Here is a 6,229-nt window from a genome sequence, read left to right on the forward strand (position 1 = left end):
TCTAAATGTCCACTGAGCTGTGAGCCAGGGGGCGGAAATGCCCCTTAACATTGGTTGCCAACCATGAAGAAGAAGAAGCTGTGAGCCAGGAGGGAGGGGGTGAGCGAGTGAGTGATTCGTTCGCTCGCTCTATGATTCAGCACAGGAGGGAGGGGGTTAGTGAGTCCTGAGTGATTCGCTTAGGCTTACGATTCAGCACAGGAAGGGAGGGGGTGAGTAGCTCAAATGTGCTGTTAGCATGTTAGCAGAGCGATGCTACTGTGAACCGAGAAGCTATTGTCTTGATGTGAGCTTCTACTCAGGGTTTTTTTCTTCCAGTTCAGAGCAGAAATTTTTTTGTTAAGATACTGGATGTTGTTTTTCTCCAAAATTTTAATTATAAGCTAGATATATTGCTGCTAACAGCAACAGGGATGAGTCAGTGAGTTAGTTGGGCTTGTGAATCATGATTCATGAGTCAGTAAAGTGATTCTCGAGTATTGAACGATTCGTTCATAATTCGCGCATCACTACTAAGAGCCTTTATCTGTATTTAATGGGCATGTGCCGAACAACAACTAAAGGGCACTCAAGCCAGTTGCTCAAGACATCATTAACTGCAGGATTTACCAAGGAGATGTCCCTTCCTCACTGCTGTTCTGCATAGGCCTGAACCCCCTCAATGAGATCTCTTACAAGACTGGCTATAGATAACAACTATGAAATGGAGCAATTGTCAGCCACCTCCTCTACATGGATGACATCAAGCTGTATGCCAAGAGTGAATAGAGTAAACCTCACTTCACAGATCCACCACTTGAGGATCTACAGCAACGACACTGGGATGTCAATCGAATTGGAGAAGTGTTGCCGAGTGGTAAGAAAGAGAGGGAAAGTAGTCTGGGAATCCCACAGGCAAACGGGAACCATGAAGAAGCCACTAGGAAAGCCGCAACAACCAAATCCCTGCAGAGAGTAATGCAAGTCCTGAGGAGTCAGCTGAATGGAAAGAACAAGATCAAGGCAATCAATACCTACACCATGCTGATGATCAGATACCTAGCTGTGATGGCTCTGGTTTCCCTGGGACAGGGAGAACTGGGATAGCTTCCAGGGGTGACAGAGGGCAGCCAAAGATTTTTTGGGCAGTGTTAATTAGGGATGGGTATTGATAAGATTTTAACGATTCCGATTCCATTTTCGATTCTGTTTAACGATTCGATTCTTTATCGATTCTCTTATCGATTCTTTTTTTTTTTTTTTTAAAAAGGAGAACACTAAGGTCGATTAGCTCAGAGCTTTGTTTTATATCTTCTCTTTGAACAAGATAGAAATTTAGGAGTAACATGGCCTTACAAACCCAACAGTGAGATCTTGAGAGATCCAGCCTACGGCTTTTCAATGGGGTGTCACAGGGTCCCCAGGAAAAAAAAATTGTAAATGTAAAATAATAAAATAAATATTCTTGTGAGACATATCACATATTGACGGGGTCGGGTTATGTTAAAAAGTATAAATTGTTATACTTTGTTCATTGGTTCAAAGGTACCCCACACTTCTTTTTTTGTTTGCTTGTTTGTTCTGGTGTATTTTTCATTTGAACTGTTACTCTGCCAGAGTACTCATATTTACAAGATGGCATTGAACGCCCCATTGGTGTATCAGGAAAACTATTTTGTACATATGTTCCTTGAAGGGGATTGAAGTCGTTCTTTTTTCCACCGCAGCGAAGGGCTAGGAGTAGGAGAGGAGCTGCTGTATGTTTTTGTTATCGAATCGATCTGATTGTGAAATAAAGCATATGCAGTGAGAAAGCAACTCCAGGAGTCATCCCTGCCTTAAAGCTGCAACATTCTTCTGTAGCAATAACAAAGTATAACATAAATTGTTCTGTGGCAATTACACAAGAATATCCAGTAATGTCCCTGCCTACAATTAAACACATTCACTTACCAAAAATTGGGGGCATCTGCTGTGGCAAATGGGTGCAAGCCTTTGACCACAAACTTAGACACTGCTCGGTGACATTAGTCTATCCTGGCCTGAAAGGAGACGCTACCGGTAGACTGCAGCGAGAACTGCCAGCGAGCGCCAGCCAGACTCTGTCTGTCTCTCTCATCATGGTCACCTACATGTACAGTAATGGCAGGTCTTGTAATAAGGCAGATTGCGCTAACATAATATGCACTGTTAGTTGATTATTTACCTGCCGCATTAACGGGAGAGGACGTGCAAACGTTACCGCTGCTGCTGGGTTGAGAGTCACGAGTCCGGAGCGGAATTAAAAACGCGTGTCATCGCGTGTTTTGTGAGCAAATGCTTTTGCATATTCGTAGTGTTTCCTCCCTTAAATGAAATATCTACTTTGCAAGTTGCCCTGTTGTCATCGGTTCTCATAAAGTATAATCAAACTTTTGAGCGTTTGAGCCGCTTAGGCGCCGTGTTTCCTGCCAGGTAAATGACGCTCCGCAACGTGGTGACGTCATTCGGGGCGACTGGAATCGATAAGGGAATCGTTTGCCATTTTTGCAAACGATTCCAAGGAATTGAAACAGTGGGAACCGGTTCTCAACAAGAACCGGTTTTCGATACCCATCCCTAGTGTTAATGACCCTCTATGCAGTCTGGAGAAATACCAAGCTAGAGAAATAACAACGTCTGAGAGAGGAACTTGAGAAGATGTGGGGGGTGAAGCACACAGTGGTCCATGTGGCAATTGGAGCACTCAGGGCAGTGACTTCCAGGTGAGTGATGAAAGTGATTATGAATAAGAGCAGAGGATACTGTTAATTGATATATGACCCATAAATTAGAAGATTACCAAGGGAAGCGGAGCCTGGAATATCAACAAGCAAACAGCCATCTCTCAGGGCTGTGAGAGATGGCTGGGCTGGGCTGCCCTCTCAGGCTTCTCTGGACCTGTTGCATCTACTCATTTTGCTGTGTATGTGAGGACTGAAGTCTGTTATTCTCCACCAGTTTGTTGTGGAGATATTATCTGAATTTCAGGAGTGGGACCACTCCTCTTTCACGCCCACTCCAGCCTCAGGCTATAAAAGCCCCCCTTCACCAATACCTGCTGTTCTCATTTTCATGCCCCCCCTTCCCACTCCCCTTTCCCTCTCTTCTCCTCTCTTCCTTTCCTTCATTCACTTCTCGTTAGTACATGGGGATCTGCTCGGCCTGGGAGCCGTTGCCAGTCCCCTTCGAGGCCTTCCCCAAACCGCAGGACCAGTTCATACTCCCTCATTGCCCATTGTTACCTAGGATGTGGTCCCAGCTAGTGAAATGTGGTAGTGATATGTTGGTAACTTGGTTTCTCATGTGCTCATTTGCTTTGTGAAGCGTATGAGCTGACAAGCAGTCCCAAATTGGTTTCTGACAAGCAGGAGTCCAAAGAAACTGTTTCACTGGGCTGACCAAATCAGTGAAGGGAGTTAAAACATTAGAGAAGTTTTTACAGAATCCTCTATAATAGCCACACATCCCCAGAAATCGGCCAGAAACTCAACAATAGCCTGAATTTTTGCCTCCACTGGACGTACCTATCCCTGTCCCACTCGTTTTCCCAGGTATGTGACTGTAGCTTTGCCAAATTCAAATTTAGTGAGGTTTAAAGTAAGTGATGCTTCATGGAAACGGTTGAACTTAATGGTCAGACCTCATCCAGATAGGCATCGCAGTTATTCATTCCAGCAAGTACCCTGACCATGTCATGCTAAAATATAGCAGGTGCAATACGCAACCCAAACGGCATAACTGTATACTGCGCAGGACCCTCAAGCTCCCAGGCTTCATGTAGAGGACCCAAGCTTGGAGGATAAACTGCCCGCAGGGGCGAGAGGGTATTTATTTTAAAATATATATTTTTTAAAAATTCCCCACTGGTCGGTTAAGGCCATCTTCCAGGGTTCGGGACTTGGGGTGAAACCCTCCATACATGGTCAGGGGCTTCCTTGTCTTGATGTCAGTAGTTTCTATCTCCTCCTTTGGCCAGCTTATTACCCCAGCAGGGTACCTGATCACGAGCAGGGCGTAGGTGTTGATAACCCGGATCTTCTTCATACCATTCAGCTCACTCCTTGGGACTTGCCTGACCCTTTGCAGGTACTTGGTGGTTGCAGCTTTCCTAGCGGCCTCTTCATAATTCCCATTTGCCTGTGGGATCCCCAGGTACTTGTAGCTGTCCTCAGTGTCTGCAATGTTGCTTTTTGGTAGTTTGATCCCCTCAGTTCTGACTACCTTCCCTCTCTTTGTTACCATCTGACTACACTTCTCCAGTCTAAACGACATTCCATTGTCATTTTTGTATAGCCTGGTAGTGTGGATCAGTGAATCGATGTCTTGTTCACTCTTGGCATACAGCTTGATGTCATCCATGTACAGGAGGTGACTGACAACTGCTCCACTCTGTAGTTGGAATCCATAGCCAGTCTTGTAAGAGATCTCACTGAGGGTGTTCAGGCCTATGCAGAACGGCAGAGAGGACAGGACATCTTCTTGGTAGATCCTGCACTTGAAGGTGACTTGGGCTATGGGCTTGAAGTTGGCCTCCAGTGTTGTACGCCACATCCCCATTGAGTTCCTGATGAAGGCCCTTAGGGTCCTGTTGATCTCGTATAGTTCTAGGCATTCCAGGATCCAGGTGTGGGGCATCGAGTCATAGGTCTTCTTGTACTCAATCCAGGCATGGGTTGATCAGCCTAGTCTTGCAGTCTCGGCTCACTGCTCGGTCTACCAGTAGGTGGTGTTTTGCGCCTCTGGTATTCTTGCCAATTTCTTCCTGTGGCCCACTCATGTATTGAGCCATGTGCCTGTTCATCTTAGGCGCTAGGATGCCTGATAGGACCTTCCCTGTGATACTGAGGCAGGTTATTGGCTGGTCGTTCAATGGGACTGGTCCCTTCTAGGGGTCCTTGAGGTTAGCCATTCCGGATGCCACTCGTCAGTGTGCAGCTGCTTCATTTGTGCTGCCAGATGCTCATGGAGTGCAGTCAGCTTCTTCAGCCAGTAGGCGTGAACCACGTCGGTGCCCCTTTCTTGGATGTGCGCCACTGTGATGGTTACTGGACCGTGTTCAGGGAGGCTGATTTGGTCTGTTCTTAGATCCACTAGCCCCTGAGCATTGTTGTTATTTGTTCCATCCTTCTCCCATGTGCTCTTCCAGTATTGCTCCGTCTCCAGCCTTGGTGGTGCTGTTCTCATATTGTTCCCCTGCCCCTGAGAGTACACCTGGCTGGCTCCATGGAGAACAGCTGGTTTATTCTCCTGCCTTCGATCTCTCTGGTGTATCTCTTTACACGGCTGGCAAATGCTGTGAGTCTTTGCTTGGCAGTTTCCAAGGACTCAGGTATAAGATAAGATAACCTTTATTAGTCCCACACGTGGGAAATTTGTTAATTATTTGCAGAGTCTAATTACTAATACGTTAGTTATAAAAAAATTACGAGAAAAAAGATAAGAAAGAAAGAAACTCAGAATGAGCAGAGCTGCTGTAACAGGCTGGACAGCTTGCTGTAATTCTAAGGCACTGTCTTTGTCGCACCTTTCTCCAGCTCTGATAGTTGGCTAACCTCCCTCCATGCTACTTTGATCTTAGCCTCTAGTGTCCTTCTCAATGGAGGGTACTGCTCCTTGTGGCTGTTTAGCTTGTAGCCAAGCATCTCACTGATCACTGCTGCCGTAGTATAGATCAGCTAGTTAGTATTGGTAATGGTATCGTAGCGGTAGTGCTGCATTCACACCATCTAGTAGATCTTCCGATCTTCTGAAGGTACTTCATGCAGTCTTTCAGGTCCGTTTCTCTCGCACTAAGCGATCCTGCTTCCATCACACTTGGGGCTTGGTACCCAATCTCGGGTGAGGGTGATGATATATCCCCCTGACCTGCCATCCTGCCGCCCCCTTGCTGTAGCATGTGTGTTGTACCTGATCAATCTCTAGCTGTGAGAGCAGTCCCTTCTTCCGCTCCTGCTGGGGCTACTTGTGTAGTAGCATGTGTAACCCACATAAAATGGGGGTACCACTTTAAGGACTGATATGAGGAGAGATGGACAGCCTGCCCAACCAATCGAAATGCACAGGTCCCAGTATGTTTTGACCAATGGGAGAGCAGTCTGCCGCTGTATGTCCCACCTACGTGCTCTGTGTTTGCTGCTATGTGTGGAGGTAGTCGCGTGCTGGCAGGTGAAAAGAGAGACTGAAGCTTTTGAGCTGGAAAAAAGTATTAGATATAAGTTGCAACCAACTG

The 6,229-nt window shown here is 46.3% G+C and overlaps 1 long non-coding RNA gene across 1 annotated transcript; it reads right to left on the reverse strand.

Annotated features, from left to right (window-relative positions):
- Positions 1-1,309: 1,309 nt before the first annotated feature.
- Positions 1,310-2,484, reverse strand: LOC146710502 (uncharacterized). Its single transcript, XR_014919943.1, has 2 exons — positions 2,186-2,484; positions 1,310-2,107 (listed from the first exon to the last, which is right to left on the reverse strand). It is a non-coding gene; the product is annotated as an uncharacterized LOC146710502 (long non-coding RNA).
- Positions 2,485-6,229: the final 3,745 nt, after the last annotated feature.

Source organism: Copadichromis virginalis, linkage group LG4, assembly GCF_057382275.1.
Source record: "Copadichromis virginalis isolate Kocher_CV1m ecotype Utaka linkage group LG4, C_Virginalis_male_GT1.1, whole genome shotgun sequence".
Taxonomy (NCBI): Eukaryota; Metazoa; Chordata; class Actinopteri; order Cichliformes; family Cichlidae; genus Copadichromis; species Copadichromis virginalis.